At 37.6% G+C, this 27377-nt stretch overlaps 1 protein-coding gene across 4 annotated transcripts in view; it reads left to right on the forward strand.

The window, feature by feature from the left end:
- HS3ST5 (heparan sulfate-glucosamine 3-sulfotransferase 5) overlaps positions 1-27377 on the forward strand; it is a 189904-nt gene that overhangs the window by 95944 nt on the left and 66583 nt on the right. For all 4 annotated transcript variants that reach the window (XM_085056130.1, XM_085056132.1, XM_085056133.1 and 1 more), the window contains exon 2: positions 2323-2530. The gene's annotated coding sequence lies outside the window, so the exon portion shown is untranslated. The remainder of the gene's footprint in view (positions 1-2322; positions 2531-27377) is intronic.

The following is a 27377-nucleotide window of genomic DNA, read 5'->3' on the forward strand; positions in this document are numbered from 1 at the left end:
ACATAATTACATATATTGATATTTGCATATATTCCATGTTAAATTGTGGCTTTTATTGGTAGATCTGTCATTCCTGAAATTTACTTTTTATAATTTATATGAGTCTTCATCAAATAATTGAAGATAAATTTCATCTAAGTTGGAAAACAATCTATTCTTTATAGAATATATGTGTTCATTTTAACTGAACAGCATCCATTTTATAAATCCTGTCAACACATTAATGACTAGTATCCTTAAGCCTGATGGGAAACCAGTCCTTTCTGCAGATAGAGAATGCATATAAAATCATAGGACTTTTAACATCATTATTCTTAGGGAGCTTGAGTACTTCCCTGGAAAATTCTAAGTAATTTCATTCATATAATACACCTAGGAAAGAAGGAAAATATTTATATGCAGCTTTTCTCCAAAATCTCCCTTCTTTTCTCTAAAACCTCAAAGGTGGTGATGATTGCCATAGCACAGCCCTTGGAATGCATTTTATTTTCCTTGTGAACAGCCCAGCTGAAAATCCTGTAACTCAGAGCAGGACTTATTAGTGATACATTAAGAGCCCTTGAGAGCTCCCTCTTAGGGGATTTATCACATTTGCTTCCCTCACTGTCTGTGTCGCACATAGGAGTGATAACAAATGCTGTTTGGATCTAATGCTACAATCTATATCTCTAAGTATCACTGGCATCGAAGGAATCAGACCCTTATGATTTTCAAAGCCCCTTTCACACAACTGAGAGATGAGTGCATTGTCTTCTTCATGTGACAATTAATCTGCCCCCAGGGAGAGCTTGTAGGTTCACAGAGATGTTTTGTAGCATTGGTTTGTTTGTTTGTTTGCTTTCCAGAGCCAACTTATTAGTTCTCAAAGATACTGTACATGATACTGGCATGATTTCTCAGAGCAGTAGTTGAGATGTTTTATTAGTTATTTCAGCTGAACATTTACTCTGTGAAACTGAGCTATCAAAAGAGGGCTTTTGGGACACTATCAATTCAGTCTAATGTATGAGCTCGAATTATTGTATCATTATAATATGCTGCTTGGTGTGTTTTGCCATTGATTTGCCTACATTTTTTAAATTGCTCAATCAGAAGCCATTTATCTGATAAATTATTAATGAATAAGTGTTTGTGATGGAAAAACAAAATACTCAGAGTTGCAAATCATGTATCCTACAGGCAACAGCAGTCAGAAGTAAACTGCTCTTGAGCCAAGTAAGTGGTTTATGTGATGTAGATGGAAATTATGTGGTGAAATAAACACTTCATTTCAAAGAAAGGATGGCTGCTATTCTCCTAGACTTTTACAAGACTCTTGTCTATTTCTAAATTTGTTTAGTGGTGCAAAATTTAGTTTCAAGTGTGCAAAGGCATCTGCACTTGTTAGACTCCAGCCATACTGTATGGTGCTCAAACTGGTTGTTCTTTGCAATATTTTTGTAGAAACCTTTTGATTTAATTTTGATCCTCTGCTCATAAGTATTTTTTCCCAACTAACAGAATAATTGCAGAGTTAATATCTTTTGGCAGGTCACATTGGCATTGATGATTCTGAAGGCTTAACTGTATTCCAAATTCCTTGGGACTTGATTTACTTTGAATGAAAGTAGATATGTTCATGCCTGAAGCTAGAAATTGTAGTATGTGGTTTGCAATTAAATACCATATTCACGTTTGTGCCTGTGACCCACTTCTTCAATATGGAGATATAGTTAGATTATTTCAAAAAAAATAAAACAAACCAACATAACCAGATAATAGAAAAAGGACAGAATCAGCTAAACAATTGTCTCTAAATGCTGTTACTATTTTCTCCAGGTGTGTCTGGCATTATTCTCAGTATAAAAGTTGTTTTTCCAGTGATTTACAAAATGGCTGTAAAATACATTTCTGGCCAATGTCAAGGGTAAAATGTAGCAGAGTAGCAGTAGCACATGCAATATATTACCTCTTTCCAGTAAATATCTAACATTACTTTTTCTGTAGCCCACTTAAGATAAGTATAATTAGCCATTTTCTATCATTAGGAATGACTTTTGTTTGGAGCTTAGTATAGTGAAATACATTTGTTGTAATTTTTCCCCCCCTTCCCCTTCCTCTCTAACCTGTGCTCCAGATTCCAGGCTGCCAATGTTTACAAGACACTGACACGGTACTTCGAAAAACATGAGCTGACAAGTACTACCTCTGGGGCCCTACTGCAAAAAATTTCTTTTCTTTCTTAAACAGGGAGACTGAGTGTTTGGGTTCTTTCGGTTGTTTGGTTTGGCTTGTTGGGTTGGGTTTTCAAATATGCAGCAAGTGTCTTCTCTTTTTGTACAGGCTCAGCGAATTGTACACCATTTCAGCAGAGATGTCTGATCTTTCCATCTGCATACCTGGAGACGATTTATTCCCTGACTGGTCTTTTCAGTAACCACTAAAGACTTCTTGGGACTGAACACTGGAACAGCTGAGTTAAATCCTTCTGGGATGTTCTTCATCAAACATAGATGTACTGGACGTTCTGGATGTGCCTAAGGACACAAAGGTTAGTGTCTTCCTTAAAAGCCTCAGGTTTCAGGACTCTTTCATTTAACCTTTAGCACCAGGGACTATGTTTCAATTTGTTGCTTAAACAGAGGCACAGATGAATAAAATGGTGATTAACATGATATATATAGCTGGGATCATGCCTTTAACTGCCATGCAATAAATGTGTTCTGTGAGCTTGGGCAACTTAAAGCCTTCTAAATGACTTGGTGGCCAACAAGAGAAAGCTCTACCCATGCTCTGAGCTTGATTGTCATTAACCATTTTTGTGGTATTTCTTCTAAACTTGTGTTCAGTGCATTTCAATCACTCTCACCTGATTTACAACCAGTAAAAAGGGGACAAGAGTATTCTACTTACTTCTGTTCACAAAATGGTCCTTTTTACAGTCAGTGGGGATCAGAGGTAGGTGTGTGTTCAGCTGTGTGCTTGATTGTTCTAGACGACATTTAGGCTGCAGGGGAATGGCAAAAATATGCATAGCATGTTGGAAAAAAATAATTTCTTTTTAATGGCAGCCATTCACTTTCTGGAAGCTGTGAGATTTTAATCAAATGTTTTTCTACCCTTTGATTTCTCTTAAAATATTATATAATCTACTGATATTCTGACACTGCTTTGCCACTTCAGGAAATCAACCTTGACCAGAACAATTCCCTGACATAATTTTTCTATGGTATGATCAAAAACATAGAAGAAATAATTTTGTAAACAGATACATGCTCAGAAAGGTGGTAGAATGTGTGTGGGCATATGTGCGCATCAAGTCATGTCTCAGACACATAACTGACAAGGAAAGTAGCAAGATCATAAAGATACATCAGGATTTTCAGCACTAATCATAACATTATAAAAACCCACTATGTTTATAATGATGTGGATAATGCTACGAGCAGTAGAGAAGTGAACAATCACATAACCTTGATTTTATTCTATGATTGCCATCTGTTTTTCATCTTTTGCAGAATATTCTTCAGGATTAATGCTCTATCTGGGTTTGGGGAAGGAGGGGGAAAAGTTCTTTTCAGTTTTATTCCATCAACTTCATCTTATTTCATATGGACATTTTAAAAAAATAATTGGTTTTACAAATACTACTTTTTCTTATTAAACATCTCCAAAATCCAATAAAATAATTTCAGGAAACCCATTGGCTAAAGTAGATGGAGCTCAAACTTCATGTAATTAGAACTATATGAACTGAGTTCTGCTTTTTCTTTTTTGTGAAGGGATTCTAGTGATATCATCTGAATAATAGATTTCTAATCAATCTTCTTCTGTCTGCTACTCTAGCTAGCATTTGTGTTTGCATTCTAAACAGCTACTCCCTGTATAAAACAAACAGAAGACAAAAATATCATCCCTCACCAAAAAGAATTGTTAGCCCATTGGCACCAAATGTCTACTGCAGATAGGAGAAGAGAAGAAAAAACCAAAACAAACAAAAAAGAAACCAATACAGGTTTTTTTTTTTATGTTCTAAGTTTTGCTTTAAGTTCTATTGAAGTTACTAAGAATTTTTGCAGTAGGAACAAGAACATGAATATAAAAATACAGACTCCATTTAAAAGCAGAAGGTTAGAGGAGTTGTAAGATTGTGCAGTTTTCTGTATGGAGGAGAGCTGTGTTAGTTCTGTGGGGTGCCCTCCATGTGATACCTAAATGTTTTCCAAGAAAGTAAAATTCATATAGGGCATATGTTGTAGCTTTAATGTGTGGAGTTTTTTTTATAATATTACATCTTTTATTCCTCGGTGTGTGTGTGTATACTATGAGGTGAATATCTCAGTTGTAGGGTTAAAATGTCAAATGCATTGTAAACTCCATCTCTTTTCACTGTGTGCATGTTTCCACTTGGGAGATTTTTGTAATATGTCTGTGTGTGGACTGATAAATAAAGGATAGTATTATGGGTTTGGCTAGCTCAGTATAGTTTTTCATAGAACTTAGATCTTTCAGGATGGATAATGATGGAAGATAGGGTCATGGAATGGTTTAGGTTTAGAAAGGATCTTAAAGATCATCTAGTTACAACTCCTCTGCCATGGGCAGGGGCACATTTCACTAGACCAAGTTGCCAAAGCCTCATCCAGTCTGGCCTTGGACATTGCCAGGGATGAGGCATCCATAACTTCTCTGGGCAACCTGTGCCACTACTTCACCACTCTCTAAATAAAGAATTTCTTCCGAGCACCTAATATAAACCTGCCCTCTTTCAGGTTAAAGCCATTGCCTCTTGTCCTGTCGCTATCAGCCAGCATAAAAAGTCCCTCTCCCTCCTTTTTATAAACCCTCTCCAGGCTGAACTACACAAGTTCTCTTAGTCTTCACAGGGGAGGTTCTCCATCTCTTTAATCACATTTGTGGCTCTCCTCTGGACCTGCTCCAACAGATCCATATGTTTCTTGTGCTGAGGACTCTAGAACTGGATGCAGCACTCAGGTGGGACTTCACAAAAGCACAGTTGAGGAGGAGAACCACCTCCCTTGGCCTGCTGGACATTTCTCTTTTGAAGCAGTCCAGAATGTGTTTGGCCTTCTGGGCTGTGAAGGCACACTGTTGGCTCATGTCCAGCTTTTGTTCCATGAGAACCCCCAAGTCCTTCTCCACAGGGCTGCTCTCAATGAGTTCATTTCCCAGTACTCATATCCGGGGTTGCCCCAGCTGAGGTGCAACTTGCACTTGGATTTGTTGAACTTGGTGACGTTAAGATCCTCTATCTTTCATTTTACTCACAGTATTGTTACTAAGGAATACTTTCATTAATGCTAATACATAAATTTGGATGGAAAATGATGCAAAAAAATTTGCCTTATTCTTCATATTTGAGGATTTTGTAGTTAATGCTACAAAAAATGTTACAAACATTTTTGTAATGTGGATAGATTGGAGAACAAACTGTCTTTGACAGGTAATGGATATGTTCATTTAAACAGTGCAAATCAGAAAGAGTAAGCTAAATTACCTGACTGGCAGCAAAATCAGTGGAGTTCCACCAGTCCAAATTTTACACAGTTAACTTTTGTTACTGGCTGAATTTTATCAAATATGTGCAGCTAGATTTATACACAAGGACTGCAAAAGCTTAGGTAGTAAAAGAAGGAAATTACCCTGATGTAAGTGAATAAATTATGATTATACAAATTGAGTACCTAGCTTATTAGGTCAAAAGAAACATTGTACATTTAATGAAGAAAAAAAAAAAAAAAGCTGGCCAATGAACTGGGAACATTTGGCATAACCTGAGATTTAAAACTGATCCTGGAGATTTTATGCTAAGCCTACAGCATGCAGACTACATCCTGGAGGCAACGACTTCCTCACAGAGGTTGGGAGGATTGTCCCCTGATATGGGAAAGACTGAATTCTGCCCTTCCATGTCCTAGGAGGTTGAATTAATTTGCGGAAAGAAAAATATCTTCTGTCAAATATATTTTGTGACAAAAAAAAAAAAAAAACAGAAGTGATCTATCCACCATTTCAGAAGTAGGTCAGAGTTGTGAATCCTAATCTAAAGCAACAAGACTGAAACTCAGCATAAGGTCCCTTAAGACCCAGAAAAACAGGTTGTGTTTAAGATATGTCTATACCCTTGTCATCACCTTTGCCTGTCTCATTGGTTCTCCTGAGAACCACCTTTCACACAAGAGTAACCTCACCTTCTTCTCAACCATTACATCTTATCAGAAAACAAAAAGCTACTTATATTTATCTATAGCAGCCAAACAATACTTAGGCATCAGTTTTACCCCTGGCTCCTGTTCATCCATCCCATCTATTCACATATTTCCTGGCATGGTCCCATTCAACGCGCACTAGATTTCAGGGAGCAGCATAGGGAGGGGACAATTTCCAGGAAGCAGCTAGGAAGATGGACATATCTTTTTGGGGTAGAGAGACAGGGTCACCCACACTCTGGGCAAGACAATTAGTCCTGGTTTGTTCAGCTTAGAAACATGCACACTGCCAAGTGTTGCAAAGCCAAGGCTCCCACTGACTCCAGCTGTGCAGCACAGGCATCCTTTATTGCAAATGTTTTCAGTGGTCACCACTTAAAGGACAGAGAATTTGAGGAGGATAAGCTGAGACACCTCCTCTTCCATTCTAAAATCTTAGACAGGATGTAATGAAAAGTCTTTACAGTATTTATTGTTTTTACACAGTAGAACATGATTGCTCAAACAACTCCAGTGACCTTCAATCCTTATTCCCAGAGTTTTGGGGTTTTGTTTGGAGGGGGGTGGTGTTCATTTTTAGCTATAATGAGATAAAGAATTCACATGAATGAAATTATGTTTACCATGCTACTCTTGTGGCAGAAGCTTATCCCCTGTGTCTTCTTGTAGGCTCCTGGTCTTTTGCTCACTTTTGTATTGTCTTTTCTGGAAATTTTGCATATGTGTTTACCTTAGTAGGATGTTAACCATCACATCTACTAGCTGATTCTGATATCTTTTATGCTATTTTCTCTTGTACAAATTAAAAATTCATAAACATGGAATTATTTTAAGTAATAAATTGATGAGAGATATGATGATACGCTTTAACAATATAATAATCAAATAATTGTAAGTATAAACCCATGAATTCTAGACACTTTATCTCTTACATTAAAAGCGTGAATACCAAACAGCTTTTACAAGAGGTAGTAAAGGACTTATGACCTCCCCTCTCTCAATAATTTAATTCATGTAAGATTTTAAAAATATTTGATTTAAGAAAATGTGGGCATTTTTACTTACTTGGAAAAAAAGGCATTTTAAACAGCAGGATGTAATTTCAGACTATTTGCAGTCAAGAGGCCTCTGCTGAGCAAAATACTCATTCAATTTAGAAATGCAGATTATAATAATTTTCCTATCTCCCTCACAGCAGGATTCCTGCCATCGTTTTGCAAACCTACAGGTTGCAGTATTGAATGACTAGCTAACTTCAGTTTCAGGTAACACATGCTTTAAACGTATTCTCATTAGCTCAACTTAGTTATAATGCAAAGCTGCTTAGTTTCACCAAGTGAAATGGGATACACTTAAATTGCCTCATCTAATATAATACTCCTTAATACATGCAAAGTGGTTTATGATGGCAAAGCTTGTAGAGCATGAAAATCAACAGGGAAAGTAAGGTTTTCTGGCTAAAATTGTCAAAAAGAAGTCCTATTTTATATAATTTCTTTTATAGAGGTTAAGAATGAGGAACGAGAGATTGGAATAAGAAATAATCAGTCTAGAAAAATGTAAATTTAGTGCATTAACTTTTTGATATATCAAAAACCAAACAAGAAAATTATCAACTAAAGCTGTTCTTTTACTAACATCCTTTGCACTGTAAAATTAAATGTAAAATACACAGTGGCCAAAATGTATTGCAGTAAGAAACAATATTCTTCATTCTATCTCTTTTATGCAGAGACTTTTATACTGTGTACCATGTTTCCATTTGATAGTATTATTAATCCACCCTGGTGTGGCTGTATTAATTTGCAAGGCCTTTTTAATTTCAGGCAGGGCCAAGGAATTATTTATCTCTCTCTTCCTCCTTTAAATGTTAAGAGAATATATCCCAGTCTTGCGTACCTTGCAGACACAAAACCTGGTTTCAATAGGACCCCAGAACAATTGGTAACATCATTTGCTTTTTTCTCAATTTCCTGCACCTGCAGTCTGACCATAAGGCTATAAATCCTTTCCCTACATCCCTTTCCAATACTTTCAGAAAACTCCAGAGAGGAGCTAAGCTGCTACAGGCTTTTCAGATTACACCCAAGTGTATATCTCACTTTCTACAGATGTAACCAGAGCCATCATAAAGTTGTTGCACTGCCTAGAGGAAAATGGCTCCTGGAGAAGAGCATCTGGCTGAGAATGAATTTGGGTGAGATCCAGACAATACTGGTTAAAAGATAGAAATGATCCAGACAGCCAGTTGAGTAAGATTCCTATGTTCATGCCTTAAGCATTAGTTTGCAATGAGGCTGTTCATATCCTTGGAAAAAGGCAGGATAAGCACACTGCTCAGCTGTGGCCCCAGAGAAGGAACCAAGAAATCTTCACAGTCCAATTAAAAGCATCTGCAACACGGGTTTTTTCAGTCCTTGTTAGTTTTCGCTTTGCTTACAATATGAGGCAGCAAAACCAACAAAATCTAGAAAACACTTGCATGCCTCCAGGAAAAAGGCCTAGCCACAAAGAATTCTGCTTACTTTCTAAGGGGTTGATACAACTCAGTGTATCCAGGGCTGTTTCACTCTTCACAGTCAGAGAACATTGCTCCCGCAGTGCAGTGTCTCCAAGGCTCCTGTTTGCATCAGGATAAAAAGCGCTAATCTTGTTCTCAAAGGAATGGCCATTTGGGATCTCTTGGTATCCACGATTGCTTTTTCATTTTCTGCAAATGGACAGCTTCTACAAGAAACAATCTGAAACCTTCTGAGCAAAGAGGGTTCCTGGGAGAGGTATAATACTTCTCTTCTGGTTGTGCAGTGAGCTTTTAGGGTCTATATACACTGCAGAGGCCTTTCAACAAAGAATTTGACTTCCAGAGGTTCCTTACGTCTGCTAAAATTAAGACTTCTACTCTTGGTGGGAAAAAGGTTAAAGACAGGTGATTTAAACTCTGGGAAGTCATACAAACATCTTCATCCATGAAGTTTCAGGATACAACAGCTCCTACAATAATGAATAACTGGCAAGCAGAGCTGAAGGTATACGTGAAAGCTGTAAACAAATGATATCCAATGAAAACACACAGTTGGGGCAGTCACACACAGTGCTCTTGGGCAAGCTGGAGCCCAGTTTCAGGACAGAACAGGTCTTTGAACCTGATCCCAAACATTGATGAAAAGTTATGTATATCCTTACAGAAGATAAATACCTGTAAAACTGTTGGGATTCACTGTAAAAATCTGGAACCTTCTCCCTGGAAGCATTATCTTTGCTTTACTCAGCCTCCTCAACAGGGAGCAGAAAAAGGCATCCTGGGGTCTCACTCACAAGGATTTTATTTATTTAAGCAGTCACCTACAGTTTAGTTCCCTAGATTTTCTGAGGTCATAATACGATCAAAGTAAGATGTGTTCCTCTAAGTATTTCCCTTGTATTTCCTCCAGTTCACATTCAAGAGGAAGCAAGAATAAAATAGCAATACAGCATTTCAGCTTTTTGCCTTTCTTACTGGTGATTGCATGGATTTGATTTTTGGTGGATACTTGTCAGAAATTTCTGTCTCAAAAGCAAAGATGTATTCAGAGAGTACTCAAATCATCCTGTTTATTTTCCATATATATTTTGCATATATGAACTTGAGCATTGATCTTAACTGGTTAATCTTTGGGCCTCATAAGTAAAATACATTCCTAGAACATTTTCCTCCTGGTAATGCATTCCTTGTAGTCTCTTATTGGCTCACCAGCTGTGCTGCTTATCACAGCTTCATCCACTTCATGAAAACTCTTTTAAATGTTCTCCATTAAAACCTGTGTAGAAAACTTAGTGCACGCTTGTGAGACACTTGTAGGAACATGTAGTTATTGGGAGGAATAAAATAAAAAATTCAAAGCTACTATTCAATTGGTATGTGTACAGCCATGCTGTACTTATTGCCATCATGAATAAAGCATTTGTTTTTCTAAATTGTGTGTATATTCCTAGAGGGGTACTTAAAAGACAGAGCTTGTTAGAGGAGACATGGAAACACAGAATTTCTCCTGTTTCATTGTTCAAATCATAAGGTATAATCATAAATCCTGACTGCAGTCTGACCAGCTAAAAGGGCACACGGGACTTTGCTAGAAATCTGGGAATTTCCTTTCCTTGACGATTTGTAAAACCCAGCTCCTTTAAGGAATGAGCAGCCAACAGATCCACATCAGGGTCTAGTGCAGTTGTCCCCCTCAAAATGCCCTGTCACTGCAGGAAGTCCCAGCAGAGACAGGGCAGTGAACACTCCAAAACACTTTCCTGATCAGCCTCTGCCTCCCGGAGCCTTTGCAAATCAGAAGCTGCAGTGTGAACATTTTGCTCTCGAGGGGATATAATGAGAGCTGACTTGCTTTGATCTGCTGAGAGACTCACAGGAAATGCTGCCATAAAAATACTGGGTTCCCTGGGGAATTTATGCTTGTTGATTTGGTTGGTGCTTTTTCTATATTTCGAACTGTTACTTGAAAGCTTAAAGCCTTCTTCCTTCCCTAAAAGAGAATTACAAACCCAATTGCAAGATGTGTATACTAAAGCTTGCCAAATGCTTTTTGTGTCCTTCCTCATTGTTCTGATAGAGGGTGGCATTTTCCCTCCTTAATTAGTATGTTGGTATCTTCATGAAAATCCAGAAAACTACTTTCTTAATTGTCTTGACAGAGTGATCCCTGCTTTAACAGCTTTTGCTTCAAATACCTCTTAATATTTCAAATATAACAAAACTACGTTCACATTGTTTACGAAAATTTAATCACAAGTTTCTTTTAACTTATAAATGCAAAAGGAGAAAAAGGTAAATATCTTTCTTTTCCTTATTGTTTTTAATTTACTGTTCTAGCCAACTTTTATGTTTTGTAGCACAAATATTATTCTCTGTTTTTTCTTCCTTGCACATTAATGTGTGTTGAAATGAGGTAGTAATGGTACTCTCTTCCCATAAAGCACTTCCTTTTACAGCTGTATATATTGTGTTACCATTGCATGGTAATATGTACATATTTCTGTGTGAATATCTTTTGCAGCTTCTTTGAAAGCATCAACTGCACCTTCATAAAATCACAAGCAGACCATAAACAAAACTTGGGTGTTTGCTATTTTTGCATCTTGTGGATGTAACGTTCTAAAACTGCAAATTCATACAACGGATAGAACATTCTGATGTAATTTGTTGTCCAATGTTGTGTAACACTAAGTTATTCCTAAATTATGTCCTTAAGATCAAAAGTCAGTGTCCTTATATATGCTTCAGAATTATTGGCATGGTCCTAGAAGGATGTAAATACATGAATACAAGCAGCATCTGAATAGAGAAACTTACCACTTGAAGATTCACAAGCATCTTAGCTTTCAAGAAAGCTTGTCACTTCAAATCCTGTGATCACCAAACCCAGAGGCATTGCTATATTGGCTGTGTTGTGGAATTCTTGCATGTCACAGGCAGTTCAGATTTCATAAGAGAGGTATCTCCAAAAATTTGTGTTCTGCATTGATTGGGCAGTGAAAATTTCTTAGTAATCTTGTGATTCTCACCTGAGAGCATGGGCAAGTTTTTCTTGGTTTGACTACTTCGGCTTTAATTAGGAAAAAATATGGAGTGGGGACTGACCTCTAACATTTACATCACATTTTCAGAGGTAACCAACACACAAGTCTGCTTCCCAGCACCAAGTCAGCAGAGGATTTTGAAGCCATAGGATAATATATAGAAAACGTATTCACTAAAATACTTCAGTTTTCACTGACTCGTGCTCATGCATTTGCATTCTTATGCTATCATGGATAGAAATGATGTTCAGTGGTAAATGGAAGAAAAACATGGAAAATAAATGGGCCATGCACTTTATCCACTCCTACTTACTGTTCCATATCAAAAAGGCTTATTTAATATTTCAGATCCCTGAACATCTTACATCTGTGGATGTTCAGAAAAAAGGCTTTTCTACTTTTGCAAAATTCAAAATGTCACATGAAAATCACCCCATTTGTGACTCAGATTAAAAGGTTTGGTATTTTTCAATTTCATGTTCTAAAAATGGCATGGATCTGAAGTTTATTTTCTTCATATCTTCTCTTTAAAAATCCCTCCAAACAACCGGAAAAATTGTCCCACCTAAATAGCTATTCCTTTCCTCACACATATCAGAGATTTTAAGTCATTTTCAGAAGTTATTATAGCTTCTTCCAATCCTCTTATCCTCAGTAACTCTTGGAACCTGGCAGCTCAATCAGGTGTGAAAAATAATCTCATTTTCATAAGCACACGAAATATGTTGAAAGTAGAGTTTTCAGCAAATAGATGACATCAAATATTCTTTTTTTTTTTTTTTAATCAATGTTCTTTCCAAGATTGTTTCACTACCTACAGATGACAGTGAACTAACATAGAGGACTGGAGCATTTTTCTGCTTATACAAACTGTGCTGGAGACTTGAAGACATGCACTTGGAATCTTTGTCCCTGTTTCTGAATATCATGACTCCTTTATTTGGAATATGACTATATCTCAAACTAAAAATAAAATAAGGAAACATTTTCCTATCTTTTTTTTCCCCTCACAAACTGCGTAGATCTCACAGGCCCAAACTTGAATTGTACAATCTGTTCCTTGGCCTCATTGGAGGGACTGAGGAGTTTTCCTGCCTACAAGCATAAGCATGTAGCAGAAGTCTCTAAATTGAGAACTTGCTCATTTTAAGCTGATTCTGTAATCAGAAGCCCAGATCTGAATCACACTCTGGAAATGTTTGTCTCTTGGCGCTGATTACAGAGAGAGTTTAAGGTGACTTCAGCTCCCAACTTAGGCATTTAACTGAGAAAGTCATCATGATGGAGAGTGAATCCAGACCCTAATGCTGCCACATTCCCACTCCAGATTCCTTATGAAACCTGGTTGTAGCCAAAGAGGATAGGACTTATATAGTTGACCCCAAGCTCTTCTCAGACCCTGATTCAAAACTTGCCAGAATGTTTAACCTTGGAAAATAAGGACATATGGAAATATTGACACAGCCTTGAAAGCTGTAGCTCAAACGTGTCTGCAGTAAAATGTGTTAAGCTTGTAGCTTTGACACGGGAATGGGATGATGCATAACTCAATGAATACAAGAGGTTTTTTCCTTTGAAACTCCAGACAGCAATGCTTAACAATATATAAATAGCTCTTTGTCACTTTCATGAATGCTAGTTTGCAAACCCCTCAATCCCACTGAGTGCAAATAAAAATTGACAGGTAACACTGTAATTGAAGGTGCATGTGTATATGCTGCAGTGCTTGTTTATTTGTGCAGTGTTGTGTTGGGCTGTGCCAAACACAATGGAAAAAATGGGACCATTGCAGTCATTTTAACAAGTTATTTGGCTGCATGCATGCATGATGTGATCTACTTCTGCATCTCGTGAATGCATTCAGCTTTACTTGTTAACCAGCAAAACATTATTTATTAATGACTTCTTCATGCTTTATTAAGCCTAATGTCAAAACACCTCTGTGGGACTCTAGGTATGTTCTCTCTTTGTATTAAACCCTTCTAAAGAAAATGAAAAATTATGCATCAAAGCTGCAGATAAAACCCAGTAGATATAAGTTCAATTTCTCTTGATCCTGGCAGATGATGTTTCTGAATATTTGTGAAAGCACAGCACTTGATTGTGTGCTGGCTTAAATTGAAGCATTCTGCAATCTCAGATGTGTGTAATTAGGGTGCCTTAGAAACCTACAAGGCTACTGCAGTCTCCAAAGCTGAGTGGAGTGCTCAGATGGCAAAAACTGACAAGTTCACCATAGAAGTAGAATTCTGTTTTTTTTCTATGAGCTGATGTTCCATGTCAGAGGGAGAGGCTACTTCATGGGAACATTAAAATTACGCAAAGTAGTAACAGGTTGAATTATCTGTGACTTCTGTGGCTTGAGATGACTGGTATAGCTCAGGAAACTAACACTGCAGTTCAACAAACTTTTTCACCCTTGATCTGATTGAACATCTTGTTCTCTAGTACTGGCATGAGATTCAATTCCAGCAGTTCTGCATATCTAAACCTGTAAGAACATTTTAGGACTGATTTCATGATTTTTCTACGTGCATTAGTATTTAACATCAATAAGCAACACCAGCTTTCAGACCACAGAAGTATAGACAGAATGGAATAAACTTGGGATTTTATGTAGTTGAAAAAATGTTCATTCCAAGAAAGTCAGCATGTTCATCAATTTTTACATGGAAGAGAAGCCTTCAGATAAAGTTCCTAGATTGTTTTCATCTTACATTTGAAAAGGAATGTTTTATACATGTAGTTTTTAAAAAGATTGTGGTTAACAGACTTAACAACGGCCAATCAGAATCACCTTATCAAAATAAGCAAAAAGCATATTAAGATATCTTAATCTATAAGAACATCAAAAAACTATCAGTCAATTCCTTTTATAAAACCACAAAAGAAGATATTTAATATCTGAAGTGACAGACACAACAATTTAACTGTTAAAATCTAAGGTTTCGTACAGTAGAAATGACATTTTTTACTAAAGGAAGGTTCATTATAGGTTTTATTGGAGAGCAGAAATATGGTGTAGAGCTTTATGCCCTCAACTCACCCTAGCCTATGTTTCAGATAAACAAAGTAGCAAAATCTGACCAGACGCAGGCAAAAAAAAATTGGGTTACTTTCCAACTTCAGCAACAGAAATCTATGGAGAAAACTTCCTGGAGGGAGTTGTAGATAGATGATTTGGACACTGCATAATCACTACTGCTTTATTTCCTCTTTCTGTTTGTAATTACTACCAGTTATGAATATTTAATGTGAGCTTGTTTTGCGCTTTTCCTTTTTCTTTCATCTTGCTACTTTCATCATCTCTCACAACATCTGAGAGATCAATGCGAGGCAATGGGATGGTTGGGGAATGTACCATATCGTTACCATATCACAGCAAACATAAATAATTGGGAGGACAGATCCTCAGCTGGTGCCTGTGAATGGAGCTGACCCAGTTTTGGTAGAAGCTGTCCAGCTACAGGCTGTCATGCAGAGTCCTCTTGGCATAGAGATTTCAGTAACATAAACTGAAGAGTGCCAGGCCTCCCTGCTGGAGTGCTTTGTCCCCTTTTCTGCCAAGTAGACACTGGAGCCTGGTTTGTCTCTTTCCAAGTGGGTGCCTCATCATCAGAGAAAGAGTCCTGCTTGTCTGGTGCATGGTTTTTGTCTGGCACTAGCTATAAAGCTGTGAAATAAGCCAGGGATAGTAGAGTAAAGCTCTGCTCTTTCTCCTCTGGTTATCTTTTGTGATAAATAATTGATCTTGCTACAGATGATAGACTGTAAATCCCAATGGGAAGGAAGCACCCCTGCTAGCCTAGGAAAAAATTGTGAAATGACACAGAGGCAGGATGAAAATTAAAGTCACATCCTTTCCATTGGTGCTTCCTAATACTTAGCTTGGTTAACTGCAGAGGGTTTCTATTTCAGGGTGGGGGGATTTTTTCGCGCACATTATTCAGCTACCAGAGTTATTATAGATTTTGCTCTTCCCAGCCCTCCTAATGCATTGCCTATGCTACGTGCAGAACACAGCATGTAGATGATGAAGGGGTGTAAAGTGTGACATTGTAGTGCTGTGCCCAGCTGTCTGCTATAGATCCAGCTCATGAAGCCTTTGACTGCATAAAGGCCAAAGAAAACAGGAAACTGGGTTTCTAAGAAATGTAAGGCAATGCAGGCTGGTCACTGATACCATGGCACTTGGGAAGGTTGCAGGTATTGTCTTAATGGCTGCTATCTGTTACATTTACACTGCTTTTTTTGTGTGCTCAGAGATTTATGCTAATGAGAAAGTAGAAATAGAAGATGTCACATTGAGCCCTTTTATGTATTTGGCTACTTTTTCTTTTAGTGTAAAAAAGATGTCAGTAAAATGTTGTTTGTTTCAGAACCAGCTAAACATAATTTGCCACCAAGACTTAACTGGAGTCCAGAAACTCAGCAGTAACTCATTTTAGACCAAAGGGAAGCTGTTGAGAGCTTGTCAGGTCCCTATAGATTACAAGGGAAACAAGAAAGTCTGTATTGTACAGCTTTCCCAGGAGGACACAATTAAAAATCATCCTGTTCAGGAACTATTTTATATGCTTTTGTTTTTAATAAAGCCCTTTGAGACCAGTAGTGGTGTAATATTCATACTGCTTCTGGTCTGTGTATGGTCTTCATGCTGCTCGTTGTCAGTCTACCACACTTTCTTCTCAACTGTTTGCTGTTTAATGAGAAACTCAGGATTAGATGGAAGGTCACTTTCTTCTTTACACAAATTCAGTACCAGCATAATGTGGATAAATACAGTTGCATTTATTTGATTTCCAGAAATTCAATTTCAGATGATTACTTTGATGTGGTGCTATTAACATTCCTGTGAACACATAATTTCTTCAAAACACAAGGTATCTGCTTATAACTTACACTGGTTCACACTGTGCCATTCACTGCTCCCTGAGGACTGCAGAGCCATGCAAGCTTCACTGGCCTCACCTATGAGCTGATTTTGGTACACTCTGTCACAGACATGGATGCCTGGCATTCTGTCAGATCACCTGAGCCATGCATGTGGGAGAGCTCATGAGGAATAGTTTGGTGTGTTTCCACCTGTAGCATTGTTCTGAGGAACTTGCTATGGACAGAACCATCAGCTGGGACAGGACTATGGTGAAATTTGGTTTCAGCCCACCCCTGTGAACTCAAGGACACAAAAGTCCTGCATCCTTAAATTGATGCAGTTACTGGCAGATTTGTTCCAGAAATCAAAAAGAGGGCAAATATGCTCAAAGAACTGGGTGCTGTGCATTGTCATCATGGCGTTTTCACTTAGTCATGCAATTTTTACCCTTTGTTGTACACATGTGCTACCCATCATTCTATATCACACAGGGAAATATAACCTATTGCATATGCAGTAATGAGAAGGGAGAAACTTCCCAATCATGCAAAATTAATGCTTTAATGATTGGACTTTTGCTTTGCTTTGCTTATGTTTGGGGGAAAAGCATGTATGGAAGAGCTCTTCTGTATCCTCAATTACTGCTGCTCCAGGCTATGTCTGCTGTTGTAGCTGTTCCGGTAAACCTACAGAAGAGAATCACTTTTGTGTTGACAGCACATTTGCTGGTATTGCTGCAGCAGTTCAGTAATGTCTTTATTGTGTAATGTTGTATTTTAATAGTCAATTAAAATTCCCATTGAATTGACAAAATGGACTTAGGAAATTCTGAAGACTATTTGGCTAAAAGTACACATGAGACTGTTCTGATAATCACTGCTACAACACTATTCAAACTTACTCAAGAGCCTCACCTAATCACAATAAGAAAAGTAGTGAGGCAAGAGAAAACATAAATACATTCCTTTATAAAAGAGTCTGTTGTTGAATTGAATCTCATTTCTCTGTCATGACTACGTCTCCTCTCTTTTCCCTCCAACACGGCTACCATGTCTCTTCTGCCTTTGTTAATTTTCCCAACTCCCTTCTGTGTTTTCTTTCTTTTTGTTGTTGTTGTTGTTGTTTTTTTCCTCTCATTTTCATGTTCTCTGCTAATAACAAATAGTGGAGTGCTTTGTGATGAGAATAGGAAGGTGATGAATAGTCCAGTAGTCAGATTTCAGAGGCTTCACACAGGGTTTGTGTGAATTCTTTCTTTTGTCTTGTTTTGTTTATGCCTTTCATAACAAATGTGTTTACAGCCTGCAGGTTAAAATGAATGAAAGCAGCAAAGAATACATAAGATAAACTCTGTATGAGTAAGTACACCACTAACAGGCAGCAAGGCTCGCAAACACGTGTCATTCCCACTCACCCATTGCTCACTTCTGCCATCCCTGAAATAATATCCAATCCAATGATACTTGATGCGTTTCTTAACACCTCAGATGCTGGAATCACATAGTGCATGGAGAGCTATTCTTCCTTTCACCATTCCTCAGTTCTCCCAGTTTAATTAGTGTGGGAGAAATCCTGTTCACTTCTGTTCACTCCTATTCACCAAAAAGCATCAGGGAAATTAGAGGATATTTTGTTTCCAGACATCATCAGTAGATATTCTTTGGCACTTTTAAGATGATTTCCTCAGGACCATACCCCATACAAAGAGGTAACAAGCTTATGTAATGCAGTGCGCTGCCAGATGTGTTGTGGGATTGTGTTCATAATATTTAGCAACTCTTGCAATTGCTCCACAAAGGAAGCTTGTTTCAGCTTCCACAGTCACACTGCAAGCAAAACAAATTACAAAACTTGGGAAAAGCCATGAAATAGGAACCTCACAATTCAAGATACAAACAAATCCATAGGGTTACTGTTTGAGAGAATAATAATAATTTTAGCCTTTTGGAAAGACAAGGACAGAATGAATTACCAACATTTCAGTCTTCCTCGTTCTATTGCCTCTGGCCTTTTAGTTGTCCATGGTAGTGTGCAAATAAAAGTGAATTGGCACTTTCAAATGTACTTCTGTGACTCTACAGATGTGTTACTAATGTGAATTTTTCAAAGTACAAAAGGACTGTGATTAAATTATATGAAAAATTATATAGTGGGCATCTTCTTGCAGGTCATTTTTCCAATTTACTGCAGATGGTGAAGAATCATTTTGAATAAAGGTGAATATTTAGAGAGTACACAAACAAGCTTTTACAGGGAATAGAACCTGGGGCATGGTGGGCTGGGGAGAGTGAAAGGGGTAGATTTTAAAAACTGCAAAAGCAATAAAGCCCATGAGAATTGTCACAGAGTGAGGCAAAGGCTTGCTGGAGGCAGGTGTAGGGGTCAGTAGCAGAAGGACAACCAGCAAGAACTAAAACTGGCATTTTTTATTTGAGCATTTCTTTGTACTTAAAACATTCATTCCACCTACTGAAGTATTTGCCTCTCCTTCCCTTGGGGGACCTTCACAAAGGTCTGGTGCACAGTCTGGTTTCAGCTGCACTCATAGAGCAAGGAGAAAAGACTGATGCCATGTGGAGACCTGGCCCTCGTCTGCAGTGGCCTAGAGATGCTGCTGTGTAGTTCTGTGCACTCTCAGCACTCTCACACATGGGGGAGAACACTACAGCACACTTTTTACCTACAAGCGCAAGCTCTCTTGTGTGAAAAGCAAGGGTGCATGGAGAAATGACAGGTTTTTGTCCTGAAATGTAGCCAAGGTAAGCACACAGGGAATGGGGTAGCCAATTTCAGCACTCACTTCTCTTGTTTGGAGGTGTTATATCACAGTATTTAGTTCAAGATTACATCCTGTTTTTTTCAGACCTTTGCTTTGTTCACTGCACGAGGAGGGACTATGCACTGAGAACAAATTGGCAATGCACAGAAAAAATATGCTAATCTCTGTAGGATGCCTGTCTCGTGTGGTAAAAATGGAAGTTATGTCAGCTGAGGCAGAAAAATGCAGAAAGAAAAGCACCTGAGACTTCAAAAGTGGATATAGCAATTTTAGCAGTTACTGCCCACCAGCTGTTCATTACTATGCTTCAGCTGGAGGTTTCTGCCTTCACGACTGAGTTAACAGCTTAAAACAAGCCCACTGGCTTTGTGTTGAGGCTGACTCAATCTCTCGGTGAGGGCATTTAAAATAAGGTAGCTGTGGATGTTGTAACAGCAAGGGAATGCAACTTCTTAAATTGCTTTAACTTTATCCCAAAAAAGACATACCTAGAGAAAAAACGCTACCCTGGGTTTTTCTTGGCCTCTGCCACAGGGTTCCTGGTGATGGTAGGAAGGTGACTGAAATTTTTTAGCAGTTGTCCCCCCAAGTACATTTTACTCCCAGTTTATTCCATTTGTCTAAGCAAAAGGAAATATTTGGGGCCTATTGGCAGAAACAGTGAACAACTCTTAACTGCAGCTGAAAGTCCTGGGTAGCCTCCCCCAAGCATGCCAATAGAAAGTGGGCAGGTTAAAGGCTTCTTGGACTGTCTTTCAAGTTTGCTGTTACATTTGACAATCCATCTTGAACACCTGTAGGTCAGTTCCCTGACATGTGGGGGACACTAGCCATAGTCTCATCTCACACAGGCATTGTTAAGGCATGTTTTTTAGGTTTAGAGAAGAACTTTGCTACAGAAAGTCTTCATTTAAGGAAGCTGTCATTCCTATTAGAGGTAGAAAGTGAAATTCAGCCCATCTGTTGTGTACCGCTGTCCGATTTCAGCTTTTTCCCTCATACTTGTAAAATTCTTGAATGTGACAAAAAATATGGCAATTTTTTTTAAAGTTGCTCTTCAGAGCATGTGGCAAATGATTCTTGGATATCCTTTTCGCACTTTCAATGTGTGAGTGAAAGGATGTATGAAGAGACTTGTCTGCCTTTTCTTTCCTTTTCTTTTCCTTCATTCGAGCGTATAATGCCTCCTTTCCCAACATTACCCAGTGCCTTTCTGCATGTGCCCTGTTGTCTGCATTGGTTAGCATTACTCTGTCAACTCAAAGTAGTGTTGATTAGGAAGCTGATATGGCTGCTAACAAGCTGTATCTAATGTGTTGATTTCAGTCACAAGACAAGTTTTCTCAGTACTATTTAAGTTGATAGCATAATAAAATGCATGGTCGATTTATTTTTTGGAAATTTGCCTTATATCATCACTAGATGTAAGAATTGTTTACATTCCTATGATCTGATCATCGAACAGTGAACCAAGCAAGACCCACCAGCTCAGTTATCTTCTTGGGTGCTCTTTAATAGTGACACTGCATTTGTGATGAAGAAACAGCAGTTTGAAATATCCCCCACTGATAGTGCCAGGAGAAAGCTGGAAAATCTCCAAAACTCTCTCATTTTAAAAACGTTGCTGAATTTCTTTGTGAATATATGAATATACATATCTTGCTTATTTGAGCAACGAGATTTTTTTCTCACTTGACTGTATTTTCTACTTGTAGTACATACTGGTTCAGAAAGAGAAAAACTTACCTCATATATCAAGGAGGGTGAGAGGTGGGAATTTCAGTGTTATGTGTATTACAATTAGGAATTTATATCTTTTATCTATATTTCATTTTGCAAATAAGAGGAAAGCTGGAGAAAAGCATACACTCTATATTAAGCATGACTGAATTGTCACTGTAATGGAATTGTTCCAGAATTGATGGATACTGCTTAGAAACATTGGGACACTGATTAGAAAACAGAGTAACAAGTCAGCAAAATCAAAAAGCCTGATTTCTACAAGAATTGCAGCCCCTTTTTTGTGAATGGAAACAAGAACAAAATAGGAAACATGTTTTTTTATGTGGTCACATGTGGAGGAATGACTACACCCCTTATTTTAGGAGACATTCCGTATCTTCTGATGCTGGTGGGCAAACCACAGAGATACCTCAGGCTTTGGAAAGAAATGTTAGCCTCCCAGATCCTGCTGCCACCTTCCAACAATCAGCCAGGGAGGCAGGTACCCACCTGAGCAGGGTCTGACCTGGCCTTACCCCTGCTTGTGACTTCCTTTCAACTTTTGTCATTGCTCAGAAAGGACAATCATAACCAAAATTACAGAAGGACTTAAAAGGAAAGAAGTCTGAAAGTAATGACAAATTCATGGATGGGTAAGTGGAGAAAGGCTTGCTCTTTTTCCTCCACTGCTGAGCTGTCAATCAGCCAAAACAAATTAGAAAGTGAAAGTTGTGGGCCATGTGAAGCCAAGAGAAGGCAGAACATTAGAAAAGCCCCCTGATTGCAAACCCAGGTGAACTGGATGCAAATTTAACGATGTTATTACTGCTCAGTGAGGAGGATTTCCTGGGGAAAAAAGGCAATAAGCACAGAAATATCCTTGGGCAAGTGTTAGTCTCTAGTGTGACCTGAGCAAACTCAGTTTTATTGTGAGCCATGTTAACAAGGAGCTGAGCCTATAAGACTTGTAATAGTAACAAAAAAGCAATTTATGCAAAATGGGGGCAACCCTCATCCTGTAGTATCTAGAGAATATGCACTTTTATAGGTGATTAATTAAAAAAAAAAAGAAAAAAAAGGACAAAAGTATAAAGGTTTGCATAAGTTATTTAAAAGCCTTTTAGTACACTGTGACTGGAGAAGTATTAAGAAGACTAGAAAGGGTATGGCACTTGAGGAAAGGCAAGGCATTGTGGGAATATGGTATGAAATAAAACAGGATTCATTTATGTAATTACTACAGAGACATTGTAGTCATACAGTAGTTAAAAATTATGCCATGATTCCCCAAAATAAACTTGTCTTCATGAAGACAAGTCTTTTTCTACTTGGTGTTTTTATTGAAACCACAATAAATCTGAACATATAAAGCAATTAATAACTATTTCTAAAACACTGTAACACTGTTTAAATTAGACTGTTCCAGGTTTATTTTTTCTTGGGTTTGTTGTCTTTTTTTTTTTTTTAATTCATAACATCTTCAAAATTATTTAATCTAGTCATTGCAAGCATAGCCACTCTGAACAGAATTGCATACTGCTACCTTTATGTATATTAATCAAAACTGAAAGACATACAGCTTTACACTTTGGAAAGCAGTCAGTAATTCACACTGAGTGGTCCATTTGATATGCATAGAAAGAAAACACAAAGTATTAAATCAGCATTTAATATCAGATTTCTTTAAGTGTGTAAACTTAGCTACCTGACATCATTAATCAAATTTGGTGTATTAGGTCATAAATATTTATATTTGTTTTTAAAGTAATAAACAGCCTCATTTGCTGTTACTATACAAAATATTAATTATGGTAGAAACTTTCAACAGAACTAAAGCAAAATGGACACCCTGGGTTAAATCAGCCTAGTCATGAAAGCTAGAAACTATAAAGGATTTTGCATGGATTTCAGAAAGTAGCCATGGGGACTTCCACACCAATGTTTTTTTTAAAAGGATGTTCACATTCATATTGCCACTTCTGAGGTGCTGAAAGTCTTTCAGCACTTGTTTATTTCAGTTTTTTAAATTCTTTATCCCTTTTTTATGTTTCTGCACAGGCACCAAAGGATTTTGTCCATGGGGAATTTAAAAATTTCCTCTAATTGGGAGGAACCACCGAACACTACTATTATTTTCCTGTAGCCACAATACAGCCAACAGACTGTTAAAACCACTAAAGTTAAAGTCAACCTTTAGGTCTGAAATAAAGCAGTATCTTTCAAACTTATTTGTAATATCAGGCCTAATTGATACACACTGGTTATTGGTATGGATCTCATTCACTCTGTGTTATTTTCTTAGCTTTGGTTTCTCAGTGCCCAGGTCATGGAGGTAACTGTCCATCCCATGAGCCAGATCCCTAATCCAGGGCTGTGGCTGAGATTTTGCACCTAGATGCATATGCTTGGTGTTTCCTTCTGTTTTGCTCAAACAAAAGTGGCATCAAGTGTGTGGAATGAAGGGGAGAGGAAAATGGTGTGAAAAAGACCTGCAGGTATGGAGACAAAAGTCTGCTGCCCTGAGTTCCACATTGGCATGTGGAAGTAGCTTTGGCCCCTGTAAAAGCAGTGACTGGAGCATTGTCTGCTTTATTTAAGCTCTGACAAAACAACCACCATATTTTAACTAATCCCCCGGATTTATGTCTGATTAGCAAGGCGTTGTTGATGATTAAATACTTTCCAAATATATATGTAATCAACTTTTCATCCAAATTTTACAGTTTGCATAGAAAGATGTAATTGGATAATGTTGGGAGTGTTCCTTCAAAGTATAGATACTATGAATTAAATAGTAGGAGCTTTTTTAAAGCCTGTTCCTGGTTTAAAGGCATTTTTTTCAGTCTAAAATATTTATTTCAGATTCCAGTTTTATAACAAGAGCAAATTATTTCTGCAACTAAGTAGTTTATAGTTTCCTTTAATTTATTCCATCTCTGTCATTATGTTGTCCTTGAAACTATTTTCTGTCACTGTCAAACACGATAGCCTCAGGACAGAAATGAAAGTGAGATAATATATCTCTATGAGCTTTTCTGGTGAAATGTTTTTAAAAGTTTTCAAATGCAGCCATTTGGATTTAAGCAGAAGATGAAAGAACAGTGAAACTAGGAGATTAAAGGAACAAAAGCAATTATTTTATGTTTTATTATTCTAACATTCCAATATTAATCCTTGAGCACCGTTATAATTGCACCAAATGATTTATATAACTAACAGAAAATTATTTTATGTTACTTCTTCTTTTCCTCTGTGAAGAATAATGTCTTCTATCAGTATCTTTTTCCGTAAGTAGGATTCCCAAAAACGTGTCACTGTGACATTTTTCTAAATATGGTCTTAATAAGAAGTTTAGCTTTAATGTTTCATAAGATTATACAACCAATTCTTAAAAACATATAATACATTCATTTTCAGAAACCAATGTAAGTTCAATGTGTGCTGGTTTTCCATTTCAGAGATAACCTATGTAAAACAAGGAAATCCAAAAAGTAAGACTTTAATTGTTGCAATAGTGTGGGAGGAAGAGTGAGGGGCAGAGATTAGAAGATTTATGCTTTCACTGTATTTTTTCAGTGTGTGTATTATAGGTTTTATCATTTATTTCTCAGGTGCTAGCATTTTAAGAGATTGTTTTTTGATATTTTTTTTTTTTACTCTGTTTAACCACTATTACATTTTCTAGACTAGACTGCTTGTCATTAAAGCTTTGAATTTCCACAGACTGACATCCTTAGAGGTAGATTGACTGGCTGACTCAGGGAAGCCACATCTTCCGTTTCAGGAAACATGATTCAGGCATTCTTGCATTGGTCTGAGTGTTGCAATGTTTTCTTTACACAAAATTACTCTAACATGTTTGTTTGCCTTTTTATTTTCCCCTTTCTTGGAACTAGCTACTTCATCAATGTCTTGCAAAAAAGCAAATAAGTATATTTTCTCCTTCAAAGAGACACAAAGAAGGACTGGTTCACAAAACCAGTGAAGATATTCAGAGGTTTTTATTGCTTTAACTCACTCCAGGTTAGCCATGACCTTCCTTCATCCCTGTTATTTTGATACCCTTTCTGATGAGTGAGAAATTAGTATGAGATAAATAAATCCATATAAGATTGGCACATTTGTGTGTAGGAGCTGAGGGCACCAGCCCTCATCTCCACCCCTGAGATACAGCAGTCATTTTGTACAAACAGGATAGAAAATCCCATTTATTTTGTTGTTCTTATCACAGTGCATTTTCCTCACCCAAATGAAAGTTTGCTATGCAGTGCTTCTCTTAAATTATCACTTCAGCCACTTAACAATTTCCCTACCAGTGATTACTGTCACTACAGAACAAGAACTCTGGTGGGTTTCCACGTTCTCCTGAAGAATACTGGTTGGGTAATGTGAAACAGCAGAAAGCAGTTCAGCTTACCTGCTCTTCTGTAGGACACACAAGGAGGAATATTATATGAGTGTGTATGCACGCATGTATGTATGTTCATCCCTTTAAAAACAAGGAAATTGCAGTGGTGCTCAAAATTTTTCAGTCATAACTGGTTTACTTGCCATACACACACATGGACACACAAGCATGCACATCTATTTTTATATAATTACATATATTTCCATATTCATATAGAGACATATTTTTTACCTATTTACCAAAAAAATTAACTGCAAGTGCATACGTTTAAATTTGCACATAACTGCTATATTAATAAAGTGATTGAAAAGACCTAAAATGTAGTCTTGAAAGGAACTATGCACAGTTTTACATTATGTAGGCGTGTCTTTTTCAACATTCCTTTACTAATGAAAGATTTTATAAATCATACAATCATAGAAAGGCTTGGGTTGGAAGGGACCTTAAATACAAACTAGTTCCAAGTGCCCCATTATGGGCAGGGACACTGGCATGAATCATGAACATTTTCACATCAAAACCCCACACAAAGGAATGTATGTCTGATACTGAATTGCATGGAAATAAACTGTTTCTCATAAAGGAACATGTAAATGCTAACTAGTACTTTTTAAAATGTTTTTCCTAGTTAAATGAGAAATAGTTATACCAGCATTATTAAAAAGTGTGCTTTAAAGAGAAAAAAAATTCAGGCAAAGAAATCTTTTTGGAAATGTCCAGTAAATGTGGATAGCTCAGTATCTGGGCAACCTGCTGGGGAGATGCTGCGTTTTAGGGTCACTGGTAACTTGTGCTTGACCTCACAAGTACCGGGAGTGCTTTGTGTCACTGGGAGGAACAAGGGAGAGGCCACGAAACTGAAATGTGCCTGTAAAAGGTTTAGAAAATGCCAGCAGATGGCATGCACGAGTCCTCAGCTGTGGGGTTTGCATGGCGGGGGGAGGAGAGTTTTGAAACAACAAAACTTTATAGAGTGCCCTAGATGACTTGCTGTGAACAACTTTTGAACATGACTCGAAATATCAAGATTTCTGAAGAGGTAAGGAAAAAGAAAAAAAACCAACAAACTAATGAATATATTTAGGAAAGATTTGTCTGACTCATTAAAAAAATATATCTCTGCAATACTCAGAAAGTTCAGTTCCTATTACAGATACAGATTAAGGATTCCATTGGTATGCACTTTTTGATCTGCACACTTGTCTCTGTTGCAGTTTTATAAAAACACATTAAAAACATCAGCATTGCAGAAAAAAGTTTAAAAGGAACTTTTAAAAGTTCTTGTCTTCTGAAAGACGCTTGTTTCATTGATGTTTGAGTTTGCACAGAAGAAGTAATAGAAACTGCATCTCTGATCCCTGGAAAAGGGATTCTTGTCTGAGGCACCAACTGTCCTAGCAGTGTGATGCAATGCCTTGCTCTCTCTCACTGCCAGACTCAGCTACAGAAACAGCATAATTATATAACTGGCAACAATCCCCCTTATCTAATATGAACACTTGCTCCTGTTAAATGCATTTTAATGTACTAAAGAAGAAACAAAGAATTAAAACTTATGCTGAGTTTGTTGGGTCATTTAGTCCAAGGGAGGTTGTTTTCCTGTTGGGTTTTTTTAATTCTACACATTTCAAAATGTCATCACCTGCCCAGGTGCATGTGATGGTGGCAGAGCCAGGAGATTCTGCTGCCAAGGGCATACCTCCTGGCCTCCTCTGGGCACTCTTTGCTTCCTTGCACATCTCTCCTGTGAAATTTCTGCTCTGCCTGGCTTCTTGTGCCACTGCCATGATCATGACCTTCTGACTGTGGCATTTTAGA

This window comes from Lichenostomus cassidix, chromosome 3 (assembly GCF_008360975.1).
Source record: "Lichenostomus cassidix isolate B80296 chromosome 3, HeHo_3.0, whole genome shotgun sequence".
Taxonomy (NCBI): Eukaryota; Metazoa; Chordata; class Aves; order Passeriformes; family Meliphagidae; genus Lichenostomus; species Lichenostomus cassidix.